Genomic DNA, 17,284 nt, shown 5'->3' with positions numbered 1-17,284 from the left:
CCGTGTCAGGCGTGGACAGCACAAAGAAAATGGCAGCCACTATCCTGCGAAGCTCTCTGCCCCTTGCAACCATGTAAGAACAGCCGATGAAGCCTACTTTGGCCCCTTAACCTGCACCTACAGCAACTCGTGCAGAGACAAAGCCCCCTAATCTCTCCAGCTGCAGCGAAAACACTGGGGCTGTGCTGGAAACCCTCCCACTGCATCCTCATGTATCGCCGATGCAGCAGTGGCAAACCGCGATCCTGCTGTGCTGATAGCGACGGACCTCCATTCACAGACGCGACGTTGGGAGCATGGAGCCCCAACCAACGCAAGCATGAATGCCTCATCTGCGGCATGCCCAAGGCCCGGATCCGTGTACCTGCACCTCCGGCATCCAACCCCCCCCCCTTTCCCCGGAGCTCTCCCTCCATCAGTGACGATTGGGCCCAGAGAATGGTGGCTGTGGAGAACCAAACATTTGAAATTGAAAATGAGCTGTGTGATCAAAAATTCAAATGGGAAAAAGGGCAGGACAGGATGGCAGCTCTTGAGGCGAGATATGAACTACTGGAGGCAAAACAGGAGGACACCGAAAATAGGTCAAGGTGCAACAAAATACACCTCTGAGGAATCCCTACCTCTGTCTCAGACTCAAACCTGGAGAGCTACGTATCAGATCTGTTTAGATTCATAATAACATTCCCAGATGATGCCCTGCTGGAGCTGGACCGGGGGCACAGGACGATCCCGAGACAGTCAGCCTTATCCCCACATGACGTCCTAGAGAGGGTTCATTTTCACAGAGTAAAGGAAGAGATCACCAAATCACATTCAGAGACTCCACAATCCTACTCTACCAAGACCTGGCAAACGCCACCCTCTAAAAGCGGAAAACGATCAAGGTACTGATGGAATGGCTACGTGAAAGAAAAATACTGTACCGGTGGGGTTTCCCAACATCTGTGAAATTCTCCTGGAAAGGAACCCAAAACCCAATTCATTCCATGAGAGAAAATGAAAAGTTTGTAGGCACCGACGGGGGAACTTGGGAGTCTGACACAGAGGGCATCGCCCGTGACACCTTCAAGGAGCAAGCTGGATCAACATGGACAAGAGTCAGCAGACAGTACAGGATCCCCGGTCCTCCCTGAAAAACGCCTAAACTGGACTGATCCGCTCCAGCTTTGATCGAACGACCAAGCTCAGCGGCTAGCCCCCAGAAACCCCTTACTGAACATCGATAGCAGGGGACGAAACTGCATGTCGGTGGAGATGTAGGTTTGAAGAGGACCAGAGACCCGGGAGAGTAGGCTGAGGACCCCCCTTTTGGATATGGGAGAAAGAGCAAGGAAAAGTCTGCCTCACACTCCATTCTACATGCTATGCATCAGTTGCTTAAGTTTCTTTGATATATGTTGGGCCCAGTTGGCCATAATCGCTCACTGCTGGAACACTACCAGTTACCCTATTAGGTATGATGGGTTTTTTCATACCGGTTCATGGGATTGGGGTGGGGTTTGGTGGTGAGTGGAGTGGGTTGTTGGCTCCTTTTAACTCTCGCAAATGACTAAAGGAAGCAACACATTGACATCCACAGGTATCTTAAGTACACAAAGGCAGGGCGATGACATTCGGACAACATACACGAAGCTTAACAAGGGTGCACCCAAAGATAAACTTGTTGCAGAAACTCATGGGGCCGGATGACGAAAGTGAAATAAAATCACATGGAACGTCAAGGCTTCAACTCCCCGGGAGAAACGGAGATCTGTGGAGCACAATCTTGGTTTACTGGCGGGGGATATAGCAATCCTCCAGGAGACTCACCTGCTGCAAGCAGATGAAAAGCGTATTAGCTTTAAAAGATACATGAAGGCATTCTTTGCTGCATCAGGGGAGAAAAAAAGGGGAGTAGCCATCCTACTGAGTGAGGGGGTCCCTTTAACAAGAGTCACAGTAAGAAGACACCCGGGAGGTAGATATCTTCTGGTGAAGCGGCTATTTATTGAGCGACCATTACCATTATGGCCGTGTATTGCTCCAACACCGCCCAGGACAAATTCATATTGGACCTTATCCTGATTGCCCTTGCATTCACAGAGGGATTCTTAATAGTAGGCAGAGATTTTAACCTGGTCCCTGATCCCTTACTGGACAAAACCCTCCCGCAACCAGAACAAATTACACCCAAGCTCTATCTCTAGCCAGGTTCTTAAGGGAAACGGAGACAGTGGGTGCATGGACACTGCCCAATGGGGGAACTAGGGATTATACCCACTACTCCTATCTGCATAAGGGATTTTCGAGAATAGACCTTCTGCTAGTTACAGCCGCCCTATACCCATGCCTGAACAAGGTAGAGATACACACTGAAATTATCTGAGATCATGCCACAGTCTCCGCAATCCTTAGCATAAGAGACTCGACACCCATCCCCCTGCAAAGTTATTGGAAATTATGCAACTCTATTCTCCTGGATGAGTGCATTAAAAGGGACACTGGGGAGACACTCAATAACTATTTTGCCGAAAACACAACACCTGATACAGCCATAGAGGTTATCTGGGATGCCAAGAAAGCGGTAGTAAGGGGTACTCTCATTGGCGCAGGAGCAGAACAGCGGCGGGTCTCGAGAATTGCAGCAACCAAACTAGAGGAAAATGTAATATCCCTGGAAAAAGAGTTGAAATCCCATATGACGGAAAAACAGATAGGGCCTTGAAAAAAGCCAAAATCACACTAGAGAGGCACTGGCTGACCGCTCAGTGAAATCATTGGCCTACACAAAGCAATTTTACTACTGCAAGGGTAACAGGGCAAACAGGGTTCTTGCATATGAATTGGAAAAAGTCCACAGTAGGAATAACATTCTGTTACTCATAGGAGCCGACAGTAAAACCATATACACTGAAGCGGAAAAAATTGACGAGCTGGTGAACCACAATAAAACAGTAATGGCGGGGCCACCCACATCCCTTCGATAGACTGCCTAACAAGTTTCTCCCTCATAACCTTCAAAGGGAAACCCAAGTAGTGCCTTAGAAACCCCCATTACAAGTGAAGAAATAGTGGAGGCCATTAAGTCCCCAAAAAGTACAGTGCCGCGGCCCGATGGTGTAACTACACATTTTTATAAAATGTATGCACATATACTAGTCCGCAACTAGAGACCCTGTTCAACTCCTTCCTGGCTACTGGCTCAATCAGCAAGTAAACGGCAGAGTCGCTAACAATTCTGATCCAGGGGACCCAGAACAGGCCTCCTCCTACAGACCAATAACCCTAATGAACAATGATGGGAAAATCTTCTCGAAGCTGCTGGCGACTAGACTAAAAACACACCTCCCGGACATAATATCCAGAGACCAAACAGGATTTATCCCGGATAGAGGAACGCATGATAACATTAGGCGTACCAAATACCTCATAGAAAGTGCACAGAAAATGGGGGAAGGAATGGCCGTACTGTCTCTAGACACACATAAAGCGTTTGATTTGGTTGACTGTGGTTACATTAGCAATGTGCTAACATACTTTGGATTCGGGCCAAAATTCACAAAATGAAAAATGTCTAACTATCAAAACCCCACCACACAGCTCCGGGTCAATGGCAGCAGATCTGAAATATTAAGCATAACTAGGGGAACAAGACAAGGCTGTCCCCTTTCGCCCTAAGATAAAGGGGCTTACGGTGGGGGAACACAAATACATAAAATTGCACTATATGCGGATGATGTGATGGTGACCGCGACCAAGCTAGTACATCTCTGAGGGCTCTCTGGGAGGAGATCGAGGCGTTTGGTGGTGTCCGGATTCAGGGTGAATTTGGGTAAATCATCAGCACTAGAAATTCACCTCTCCAAAAATCAAAAGACGGACCTTAGCCCCGTACTACCAATCCCTTTGGCGGAATCCGCAATCGGATACTTAGGGGTGCAGATTCCTAAAGATACCACCCGCCTATATGTAAGCAATTTTCCACAGCTATGGGATGAGCTCCGGCAAGACCTAAAGTACTGGTAAATGCAAGAAATCTCCTGGTTCGACCGAATAGCTGCCGTGAAAATTAATCTAATCCCCAGATTACTTTACCATTGTGTGGCACTCCTGCGACACATTCTGGAGAGCAAATTACTCACCTTGCAGAGGAACATACAAACATTTGTTTGGGGAGGGCGAAAAACCAGAATAGCAAAGAAGATCATGCTCTGCGGAAGGGCTCTGGGAGGGTTGGGAGTCCCTGATGTGGCTAGATATGCGCATGCAGCACAGCTGGCTCATGCTTACACGTGGGTGCAGCCATCAGACCAGCCATTATGGAAACAACTAGAGGAGGCCTGGGGCCCTGTCCCCTTGGCTGATCCCCCACACCTACCACCCATAAAAGCCAGGGTAAATCAGGGCCCCGTAGCAGCGACAGAAACCACTGCCCGCAGTTGGAAAACAACAGCCCCGAAATGGGGATGCAGAAACACCATGGGCCCACTCACGCTCATCTGGAATAATCCCAAATTTGCCAAAGGAAACCCCCCACACCATGGAAGGGGGAGGGCTGTGGGTTACATTGACCCACTCAACAGTATTATTCTCCCTAACCAAGCTGTGCTTTGGCAGTCAACAGCAAAATGGCTGTGCTAGCTACTTGGGGCACCATTGCGTCAAAACTGCGCCTTGCAGCGACAAAAGGATAGCTGCACCATCTTGCCAAACACAAAATGGGTGAGTTGGAACAGGGAGCACACAGAGAAAGGTGCCAGTGTGTTCTGGGGTGCACCCAAGAGAAAGGAATCAAAGCAGTGTTGCTCTGCTGCTTGCAAACCCACAGTTCACAGTGAAAAAGGGAAATATTTACATTAAAAATGATGCCGCTCTGATGCTTTTTCCTCTGAATCCTCATCACACTATTTTATTAAGGAGACTCTGCCATGCCCATTCACATACACATTCTGCTCCTGCAGACAAGAGCAGTATCTTTGAATGACAGGCTGTTGTTCTGTTCTGAAGGAATCAAAAGAAGCTTTACTTCAGCCACACAGGAAATGCTTTACTTTTGGCATACAAAATATCAAAGATCAATGTGTCAAAGAGGCCTTGGCTCTGGGCCCTGTGTTTCAAACAAATTGCTGCCTACCAGAAACTAACTATGGCTACAAAACGATGTGGAAATGCAGAGGGAAGAGACAAACCGAATTTGCGAGAAAAATTCCAGCTGGCTTCACACTTGTAAAAATGAACTTTTGCAAACCAGTAAAAAGATGCCTGTTTTAAAAGTACCATGTTGAACAAAAATGTGACTGTGCATAGCAATGTGAAGGTGTTTGTTTCTGGGAAACATATAGGGATGTTCATCCAACAGGTTTGTTTTGATCCAGGACAAAAGAAAATAAAATAAAAAGAATTGAACTGCATTGGCTGAATTCTGCAAGCTGCAGAACAGGTTTTTCCCTGCTGGCAAAGTGAAGGATTCCCCCAAAAGGAACCACCATAAAATTCCAGGACACGAAATTGATAATTGCTAGTTTGGAAAACTTTGAATGGACCAAGACAAAGAAAGTTCACATGCTTGTCAGACATTCGTCTGTGCTCCAGGCTGAGACAATAGAAGTTCTGGGACACTAACCTGTGAAGTGGAGGGGGCCATAAAACCTTCCATCAAACTGAGAACCCCCATCTCACCCAGGGCTGAAGTGACAGTTGGTGGTAGCTGAAGAGAAAATAAAATGGTCCAGTGAAGGACAAAAGCCAGCCCATTTGTTTCAGAAGACTATTTTATTAAGAAACTTTGAAGATGGATATTTTTGCAGCAGAAATTCACAAAAATGTAAAAGGTTAACAGTTTCATATAATTTTGTGGGATGTAATTTAAGATGGTGTTGCCTTCACTGCCACTGTGGGAACAGAAATGGCAGAGAATTGGGTATTCTAATGAAAGTATGCCTAATGCCACTGCGAATTTCAATGCTGACATGCCTAATGATAATCAACATATCTGTATAAAGTTATATAATTATAGGACAAATATTTTCCACTAATCATGAACAAAAATTATTAGAAGGGCAAAACAATGTCTTACAGACTGCAGAGTTGGACGAGCATGTGCTGCATAAAATTTGTAACCTGTTTAAGTTGTTAAAATGCTACCACTGTACAAAGGTTCCATTTATGGCAAAACTGGATTTTAGCTAAAGTTGTAAAACTCACATCATAAAACTGACAGCATGCCCTTGACACCCAACCAACTGAGAGCAAGGCATCAGCCATTAACCCTGTCCAATCCAGTTGTGTAGAGGCATGCTCAGCTAAGCCTGCCCCACAGTATACTTCTATGATGTCACCATTATTTATATAAAGGGTAGCTGACAAGACTCTGGAAACACACTCTTTCCTGAATTTCTTGCGCCTGCGTTCCTGTTTTTCCACATTCATCTTGTCAGATTCCAGATCCCCCTGCGAAGGCCAAAGCATAGCTTATTCCAGATTCCACTGCAAGGGCTCAATCCAGAGAGCCCAGATCTAAAAATCCCAATAACCAAAGGGAAAGCTGTGGTGTTCTTTTTGGAAGCCTCCCGAAACCAGACTGGCTTTTTGCCCCCTAACTGCACTACCTGCTTACCCGCTCCGTCACGTGGAGGCGTCGCTGTTCTGTGACCAGACCTTAGCCCAGCTGTCTTTTACCAGGAAAGTTTGAAGTCCAGTGACCCGAGCCCTGGAGTCCAGAACCCGGTTGACTGTGCCTAATCCCAAATTTAAGAGATACCGTGAGTATCCACAACCCATCACATATAGTCTACTTCATCTTGATTTTTGTCGTTGTTCCACTCTCTTAGCAACCCTATCCATATCCTGATAACTTGTCCAACTGTCAGAATTCTCTGTGCATCTTGTCCTTGATCTCCAAGCGTTAGCGCCACTTTCCTCTTCATTTCTGTCTGGCCTAGATCATAAGTCATTAGAGATATTTTGATTGAATTAATTCACGAAAAGAGGTACACTATGTGAAGGGTTACAACTGCAGCATAACTTTTATATTCACGGTTGACGTTCCTCTTTTCTTAGCCATTAAATCTAGTTTAAGTAAAATTTGTCTTTCATTTTTCATTTTTAAAGCTGATTTTCTCTTTTTAACTGCTCTATTTTCCTAAAAACGAACCTCATTCTAAATTCCAAATCTCTCTCAATTCACCACCTATAGCTCTCCTTTCACCTCTTTATTGTCCCTGTGCTGTGCATCTATTACCCTGCCCAAAAACCGCATTCCAATTCAGTGTTTTTCACCTGTTTTTTTGCATAAAACATTTTACATTTAAAACTGCAAACTAGAAAAATGCAACTTTTCCATGTGTGGATTGGCTGCACTGGGTTTTCCATTTCAATCGGCTTTGTGAATTTTATGCTTTGGTGATACTTTGCCTTGTGATTGTTAGTGTTTATACAGTCATGCTAATGTGAGAAATCATATTTGCCTCATAGATTTAACCGCACAGTAACTATTTATTTGTCAATTTTCCGAGTGTCATTTTATGCATTGCAAAGGGTTTGCGAGGGAAGGTTGTATTTTGATTCTGTTTGCTGCCTCCTATCTCTGACAATGTGCTGCTTCTTTCTATCCAGTCGGAATTCGATTCTTTGTGGTTTGAGGGAACGTTGCAGGGTGAAACCCTAACTTGGTATCTATGAATGGGTATCTATCCTTATTCAAAAAGTGCTCCTATTCAATTGTGCTTTGGTTATGTTCCTGTAGGAGGTTAACCAAGTGTAGTTCAGTAGTCTTTATTGTAATTATCACCCCATTGGTGATGGTTGCCCAATTTTAAAATGTGTTTTATTTTTGTGAATTTTAAAATAAATAAATATTGTATTTTCATCAACCGGCCTGGACCCGGGGTATTTGTAGATGGGGTTGTGAGACGGGTCGGTATCGGCTCAATTTGAATTAATTGAAATGAAGGAAAAAGCATTCCTATTGAGCGCCACATCACAGGATAAGACCAAGTGTCCTGGTCCAGTGTGTGACGCCTGATTGGTATCCTTAACAGGGCTATCCGATTTTTTAGAAGAGAGGCTAACCATAACATTTGAAAGATGCAAGGAGAAATTCAGGGTAGAAGAGACTCAGCGGTTTCATTATACCCAATTACGCCATTGGATATCTCACAAAACGGTCAGTGATAGGGGAGCTAGAGACCTAACTGCACTAGAACTATCCCTTCAATCAGTAACCTCAAGGGGCAGAATCTCGGTGCTCTATCCTCTCCTGGACAGAACAGACCCCGATAAAAATGAAAAGTATATGTTCGATTGGGAGAGGGACCTAGGACGAGAAATAGATATAGCAGAATGGGGAAAGATCTGGACCAGGCTACACAAAAGCATACAATGCATCTCGAACAGGGAAGGGGGATATAAGCTTTGTTATAGACACTATGTCACCCCAGACCAACTAAATAAAGCCAATCCTGAAATCCCCCCAAACTGTTGAAGAGGATGTACATCCAGGGGCACTCTACATCAACGGGTACGGACCTGCCCAAAAGCAGAGTAATATTGGAGGGGGGTGACAGACCACATCAGAGCAATCACCGGGCTAGCAATCCTGTGGGACCCCGGAATCATAATGCTAGGAGAAAAAGGAGGGAGGGCTTTCCCACTTATGGAGCAGCTTTCGTGTCTATGCACTCACCTCTTGTTAGCTTCAAAAATTGCAATGGCATGGCTCTGGAAAAACACAGAGGACCCCTCATTCCCACTATGGTGGTCAAAGTGTTGTGAAATTGTGGTGGCAGAAATAGTATCTGCGAGCTGCTTGTGGATCCTGAACACTTGGGCACCATTCATGGACTACGCAGAGAGGTTCCCAAGCCTCACTAGGAGACCTCCACTAACACGTTGGCTCCAGGGGGGAGTGGACTAAATCCCAGTGAACTGACCCTGTATAGGCCTTGGCCAGGCGGCCTCTGAGGGAAACCTCATGGAACAATAGCTCTAACAATATTCTCTGTGGAATACTCCTGTCTATAGCTCTGTCTGTTAATGCATATTGTCGAAAAATGATATGTTGATGTCAAATGTGTACTGAACTTTGAATACCTTAATAAAATGTTTGTTTGGAAAAAAACACCTAAAAAATAGTGTTTGAAATTATATTTATTTAGACAGATGGGCTATGTCCTACCTTATTACAATTCTGGCAACAATTAAAATGAGTAGAATAAAATCAGTAGCTCATCAACATCCAAAAATGGCAGATAGAGAGCCCCTGAAATTCTGCTGCTATGATGGTAAAACCGAAAACCGTACCATGCAAATAGCCAGCACTAGAACATGTTGTGGAAGTTTCAGAATGACAGTGCTCTTGGTTACCCTCCATAATTCCCTTTAATAACCATTATAGGCCCTGTAATTATAAAACAAATAGTTGACAATATTATCATGGAATGTGAGGGGTCACCACAACCTCTTGAAAACAGTTATGCCTAGAATTGAGTAAATATTAAATTCTATTCCTACACAGGCATGGCAACTATCTCCCGATTACATAGATCACTAACACAAAATTCATAAAATGGTGACTTGTTTTAATAGTCGAAGACCTTCAGGTGGGTTTACAATGACAATTCAGAACAACCGAACGGTCGATCCAAGAATTATATCAGACAATTATAGAAGATTATTAGTGGTGGCAAATAAGATAATTGTGGGTTTATGAAAAGACACACTACTTTAAAGACACACAAGATTAGACAAACTACTAATCAACATCTATTAGAATCCCTCACATTCCTTAATTGATGGTTTTATAGTAAAAATAATTGAAATTCTAGAACTGTATACTTCCCATTTGTGAACATGGAACATAATTGTCGCTGTAGATTTTAATTCCACTTGCCCTATAGATTATGATGAGGGTAAAACACTTTTCCTGAAAAGAATTATAATTTATAAATTGTGAATCTGTACATTCATGAAGTACAATATGGCCATATTGCCTATAACACCCTTAGACTCTATCACTTGCCAAGGTAGAGCACCTTGTGAGAAATCCTAATTAGGATGATTGAACATAAAGTTTGTATTATAGCAGAACAAGCAAATGTAACCAAAATCACCCTTTTTAAGGAATTGGGACATGTAGAAAATAAATAATTGGACGTTACATTGCCAAACAAACTCCAAACTTCGAATTAGAGCACGGACAAACATAAGCAGTCAATGGTTGGTCATAGAAAATAGATGGATTGAAATACTTCAACGGATCTATGGATTCTGAACTTTAAACTTCCAGAAGAGAATAAAAGTAGTTATTTGTATTTGTATTTATTGTATTTATAAAGCACTCCTTGCCCTGGGGCATCTGGGCACATGTTTATCAGAAAAAAAAGTTACACGGCATATACAGTATTTACATAGGTTACATTTTTACTATCTTAACATCCTGATAGATATAGTGATCAATTATACACAGAGTAACATCACTCCACTTCAAGACGGATATGGGTAGCATGGAAGAACGCCCTCTGAAAAAGAAAGACTGTTACGGTGCACACTGCAGGCATTGTGGCAAACACATTTGTAATGTTGAAGCTGATTGGACACTGTGACTTGAGTCCAGCACACCAACCTGGGACGCAAGACACCACTGCATAGGACATGGATGATGCGGTGACTGTGACTGCACATCCCTGAGTTTCCTTTCTGCTATTTGAAATACGAGCTGAGTGTTAGTTACATGGAGCAAGTCCATCCTAAAAACGTCATTCCTTGTGTTGTTTTCAGGCACGCCTTTTACATGCTGTAACAAGGTAGGAGGATTTCCAAATTAACTGAAAAAGTATGCAGACATGTCATTAGGAAGAGACCATTATGCTGTTTTCTTTATAAGTTTCTGCAGATGGCCACATAAACACCACAGTGGGCCATCCAATGCAGAAATAGGCAATGAAGACAAGGATATAATCACAATGTTCGGAAGAGTGCCACAGTAAGAAGGTATGAGGTAAGATGAGGCGCATCTTCACATATTTGATACAAAGAACCAATAGGTGACACTTGGATTTTTTCTTTTAAACCGATTTCTAAGCTACCAATATAGGTTGCTGTACCACATGATTAGAAGCTTTCAGTAAGTCATGGAGCCTCATAAGAGAAAATGCATTTATGGAGGTACACGGGTTACACTCTCCCCTTTTTTTCTTTTAGGCCTTTTTTCTCCCCTACAGGATTCTCAAATGTAGGTGGTTCCACGCATCTTATTGCATTACGCACTGTATCAGTATCCACTCTTGCACTCTGTATTTTTAGGCCTTTTTCTCCACTACAGGATTCTCAAACTTAGGTGGCCTCATACTGGTTCCAGATTTGAACTACTGCTCACTTCTTGTCTGCCTTCTTCCTGACAGTTTCTCCCCACCCCCTCCTCTCCCTCCTACTCTATGGTGCTCTCTGTCTCTCCTATCTTCTCTAACTGCTTCTCTATTGACTATCCTGCTCTCCTCACTAAATCTGGCAGGAAGAAGTTTAAAAAGGACGTCCTGGTCTCAAACCCAGGCCTCCCTACCGCTGACACCTACACCAGTGCCTCCTCCAAGGAAACTCTCACCGACATCCTCTTTTTCGTGCCTTCACCTAACCTATGGACCCTTCATATGGTCTCTGTGCTCTCTCCATTCTCCTCCTCTCCCATTAATGTTGGCACCCATTGGGATGTCCTCTTGGCCTCCTTCCACTCCTCTAAAGCCATCATTAATGTCTACTCTAATGGGACCGTCCTGGTCCAAGGCCCTCAGGCCAACCTTCACCTCTTTGATAGACGCTTCCCACGCCTCATCAACTTCCTTTCCTCTCCTGCTGTCCCCTCTCCTCTGTCCTCGGCTACCTTGCCTTCCCCCTCCCTCCCTGCCCCCCCTCGTGCTCCTTCTTCTCCGCAAGGCGTACCTCTGATCTGTACCCCTCCCCGGAAGTCCTTCAAGGATGGCAACCTTCTCCACATTACCACCCTAAACTCTCGCTCTGCTGTCAAACATTCCTCTGATATCTGTTGCCTGCTAGAGGAGCTGGACCTTGATGTCCTCGGTCTCACTGAGACATGGTTCACGGCCAGCTCTGTCACCACCTTTGACACACTCCTTCCTGACAGCTACAAGATCCTCTCCGTTCCCAGGCCCAACCGTACTGGTGGGGGTGTTGCTCTCATCTTCTCTGAGTGGATTCCTGCCACTGTCACTCCTACGCAGACCTTTCTCCTCCTTTGAATGCCTTGTCTGCCGACTCTCTCTCTCTCCTAGTCATTCCCTTACTGTGGCTACTATCTATCAGCCACGCGGGCAAATTTCCTCCTTCCTCTCCGAGTGGGCAGACCTCTGCTCCTCACTCCTGTCCTCAACCACTCAACTCCTCTTTCTTGGATACTTCAACATCCACCTGGATGCCTCCTGTCCTCCCTCTGGACAATTTTGCGACCTCTGCGACTCTCTATCACTCTCTATTCTCCCGTCTGGGCCGACTCATTCTGCAGGGCACACTCTTGATGCCCTGACCTCTTCTGACCTCCCCCTCTCTGTCCCTCTCTCCACTCCTCTCTCCTGGAGTGATCACTTTCTCCTATCCTCCCACCTCCCCCTCGCTCCCCCTCATGCAAAGCCACCTTCATCACTGCGTCCCTCCTTCTTGGTCATCCGACCCATGAAGCGCGTGTCAGTTGAGGCTTTCGCCGCCACCTTCTCACCCCCCTCCCCCTTTGGCTGACTCCCACCCTGACACAGCCCTCTCCACTCTCCACTCTGCTATATCTGATACTCTTGATATCCTTGCCCCTGTCAAGAGAATCCACCTGAAGCCCAAAGCCAAATGTAACTCCTGGTATGACTCGGATCTCGTCACCCTAAAACGCAAGTGCAGGGTGGCAGAGAGGAAATGGCGTGCTTCATGTTCATCCTCTGACAAACTGGCCTGCTGCCTGCTCCAAAGGCAATACCGGCTCTCCGTTCTCACCAAGAAGAGAGCCCTTATCCAAGCCCGCATCTCTGCGGCATCTAACAACTCAGCTGAACTCTTTAAAATCTGCAAGGAACTGGCCAACCCTACTGCAGTCTCTACCTCTCCAGTCCCCTCCCAGGCCCTCTGCACGGCACTGGCCTCTCACTTCATTTCAAAAACATGAATCCTGTCCTCACTCTCCTCCTATCACCTCCCTCCCTCTATTCCCTGCTCCTCTGGCCCTTCTGCAGCCACCCTTCCTCCCTCCTTCTCTGCCTTTCCCCTTTTCTCTGCTGAAGAGGTTTCTAGACAAGTCCGATCTATGAAAATCTCGTCAAAACAGGTTCACCCCTGTTCCTCCAAAACTATCAAGGACCACATCGACTCCCTGGCTCCTGCCCTGTCTGACTTCTGCAATCACTCCTTCACCTATGGAGTATTCCCTTCTCCCCTTAAGCACTCCCTTGTGCACCCTCTTCTTAAGAAACCCTCTTCCGACCCCTCCGGCCCGGCAAACTATCTCCCAATCTCCATCACTCCCTTCCGGAGCAAGCTCCTGGAGAAACTGGCCATCTCCCAGCTTAATCTCCATGCTGATTCTGTTGTTATTCTTCATGACCATCAGTCTGGCTTCAGAGCTGCCAGAAGTACGGAAACTGCTCTCCTGAACATCCGTGAAGACCAGCTCTCCAAACTTGACTCTAACACTCTGTGTGTTCTCATTTTGCTCGATCTCTCTTCTGCCTTTGACACTGTCAACCATGCCATTCTGCTCAACCGCCTCCGTGATAACCTGGGTATCACTGGTCAGACTCTGGCATGGCTGACCTCTTTCCTCTCCAATCGACCCTCCCAGGTCCAACTGGGGTCCTTCCTCTCTGACATCTTTTTCTCCACCTGTGGTGTCCCCCAGGGATCTAACCTCTCTCCCTGGCTGTTCAACCAGTATCTGGCACTCCTTGCCCATCGCATCACCACTCTATGCCCCAACTTTCAGTGCAATGCGGATGATACCCAGCTCATTTTCAGGCTACCCTCGGCCTCCTCCTCTCCTTCCCTTATCTCGGACTGTCGGTCTGCTATCCAGGAATGGTGTGCCACCAATGACCTCTGCCTTAATGCCAGTAAGACTGAGATTCTACTCATCGGCACACCCACTCCCTCCTTCCCTGCAGCTCTCTGGCCGGCCTCTCTTGGCCCTCTTCCTGCTCCTAACTCAAGGCAAAAAACCTCGGGGTCATCTTCAACTCCACACTCTTCTTCTCTCCTCACATATCTGATGTCTCTAAGAAGTCACACTACCTGCTGCACCTCCTCAGAGGTATTCTTCCTTTCCTCTCCTTCCCCCAGAAGCTCACTGTCTCCAGACCCCTGGTTCTCTCCAAGCTGGACTACTGTAACAGCCTCTATCTAAATCTGCCTGCCTCTACTCTCCGCCCTCTGCAACTCATCCAGAACAGGACTGCGAGACTTGTCCTTGGCCACAGGCCCAGGGACCGTATCTCTCCAGGGCTGAAATCTCTACACTGGCTCCCAGTGGCTGCGAGTATTAAGTTCAAAACCCTCTGCATTGTCCACAAGGCCTTCTGGGGCCTGGGGCCAAAATACCTTCAACTCTCACTTCCTAAATATCCTCCTTCTCGAGCTCTTCGCTCATCCGCCTCCAACTCCCTGAGGGTCAACCGCTTCTCCAAGCAACGAGTTGGGGGTAGATCTCTCTCCGCGGCAGGGGCCTCCCTCTGGAACAGCCTTCCTGCATCCCTGAAACTTGAGGAGAACCATCTCCGGTTCCAGAAGCACCTCAAAACCTTCCTCTTTTCTTCTGCTTTCTCTCCCCCTCTCCCCTGCTAAATTCCTTACTGAAATTGCACTGATTCTGCAACTGGGCCACTCTCACCGATCTCTGTCCTTGGCGCAGCCACTCTTCCCTTGCACTACCTCCCTGGCAACCCTGCACTGCGGGACTGTCTCTGTATTCCTACAGCCCCCCTTCTGGCCCGTATTATTTATCTTGTTATTCTTCTACCCCTGTACTGCACTTTCCCCTCTCCCTTTCCCTTTGCACTTTTCCCTTCCCCTCTACCCTTGCACTTGCGCGATCTGAATGACACCTGGCCTAGTAGGATTGTTGTCTGTCTTCCATTTGTTCCCCCCTCCCTGCCTCGTCGCTCCTTGAAATACTTGTGTATAGGCGTGTTACAAATGCCATATCATATCATATCATATCCCCTGGAGAAACAAAGAGAGAGTATAATTTGTCAATTATTGGGTATAGGATTTCACATCTCTCACAGGTTCTCACTGAGTAACAGATTCATAGAAACGGAACGCCGGCATCATTATTAAAGGTGTTAATTAAAGATGTGAAGCTGTTGAAAGCTTGCATTCCCCACAATTACAGTGAAATAACCAAATAAGAGACACCAATGGACACACCCCAGTAGGGAACGAGCCCAGACCAAGTGCAAGTGAGTTAAAAAAAAAAGACTTTATATAAAGTTAAAATAGGGCACGCAGAGGACTCTGTTACTCCGATATAGCTCTGCCCACAACACAAAAAATGCATGTTATATCAAAAAAACACGTCATTTATGATGTGTGCTATAGGGGGTACAATCAGCAGTGTTGATTGGACAAAGGGGTCTCGTCAGTATGTTGCACATATGGATGATGCTCCATGATTGGTCGACTTCATGTTGTAACTTCGTGGAGAACGCGGATCAGATGGGCTCATCTGGGAGGGGTGTGGGGTCAGGCGATGTCCACGTTGCTGTGATTAACTCTATCTAACTTTTGCCCTTTTGGCCACACATTTCTTCGCACAATTCATAAATTTCAACATACAAGATATATATATATATATGATTAGACATTTGACCTGAACAATAAAAGGAAGGGTACATGGGTCCAGGCGTCTTATGTAACACAGTATTTCAGTTTCACATTTATCAAGTATCTCCTTAGATGTATTATGGGTGTTCTTACTGTTTGTTAGTACAAGGAGACTATGTGGCCACACATGGGATTAGTTATAGGGGGTGAACTGGAGTGGTACACGAGTGAGGGGCATGCAACTATTACATCAAAAAGGTAGCGGGTTAGGGGGGCTTGTGGTCTATATTTCTTTACACAGGGTCTGCTAGTGCGGAGGCAGCTTTGTGGAGATGGATGTTTTTTTCCAGGACCAGGCTTTGGCCTGGTCACCCACAGGGCAGTAATATAAAAGGAAGAAGAGAGATACAGTGTTGAGCTTGTTACTTTTCATGCCCAAGCTTCCGTGAGAACAGGACAGCCGCGGAGATGGCAGAGGGGAGGAGGTTGGGGTTTGGCTTGCTGGCTGTGCGCGAACAATGAAGGGGAAAGGTGCAGGCCTGCATTGAGCGTTTACATGCAGCCTTCTAGAAAAATGGAGTTGGTGGTTAACAAAATGGAGTCTCATGGCTTATAGTCCATGCACAGTTATGGGTCATTCAAGGGTGGCCCCACACCTTGTCCAAAAGTGTGCTGCCAACCACGGAATGAGCATATCATGTGCGTGGTTAGGAATGAAGGGGGGCCTGGGAGACCCTCCCTTGCATTCCCCCTTTCGTTACTTAAGTAACGAATACTGTAACTCTCCCAAATGTCTCCATTTGGCTTCTTCAGCTACTGCTTCGTCCCAATCCGGGGTTCCTTTTCTTGGCATCCAGGCCTGACAAACTGCCCTAAGGCTCGCTCCCGCCCGTGTGTATTCATCTGGGGTACAAGTCATGTAGATACATCCCCATCCCCCTCCAGACCTACCCATACTTCATCAAACCATTCTAATTGCTGGGGTTCCTTAATTGTGGTGTTCCAGAGCAGATCTACAATATATCCAGTGTTATATATAGCAGTCATTCTATATTTTGGTTCTGAATCCTCTCCTGTTTGGACCTCGGCTTCATGTGTTATCTGTACTACTGCTGCATTGCCCATTGTCACCATCATCATTGCACTGTTAGGAATATACTTTGCCCAGCACCTGAGTCCCAATTGGCACACACAAAAAATTAGCAAGAATAAAACGATGATGGGGATCAGTAGCTTCACGGTCATTCCAAGCCAGGACGGGACCTACTCGAACAGGTTGTCGAACCATGTGCTGGACTGCACTCCTCCTTCTTCCTTCATTCTTTCGCCGAGATTATGCACTGCTGCTATCACACGCGATAGTGTCCCATTATCTGCGTTGGCAGAGGGTACGAACATGCAACACGCACTCCCGTCCATAGCAGTTAGTAGGTCCAGGACCTAGCGGTTCTGCATGGTCATCAACCACAGGGCTCTCATGTCCACTTTAATGACA

Source organism: Ambystoma mexicanum, chromosome 2p (genome assembly GCF_040938575.1).
Source record: "Ambystoma mexicanum isolate Mex_15411 chromosome 2p, UKY_AmexF1_1, whole genome shotgun sequence".
NCBI lineage: Eukaryota > Metazoa > Chordata > Amphibia > Caudata > Ambystomatidae > Ambystoma > Ambystoma mexicanum.
The sequence above is the reverse complement of the archived record's forward strand: the minus strand, read 5'-3'. Positions refer to the sequence as shown.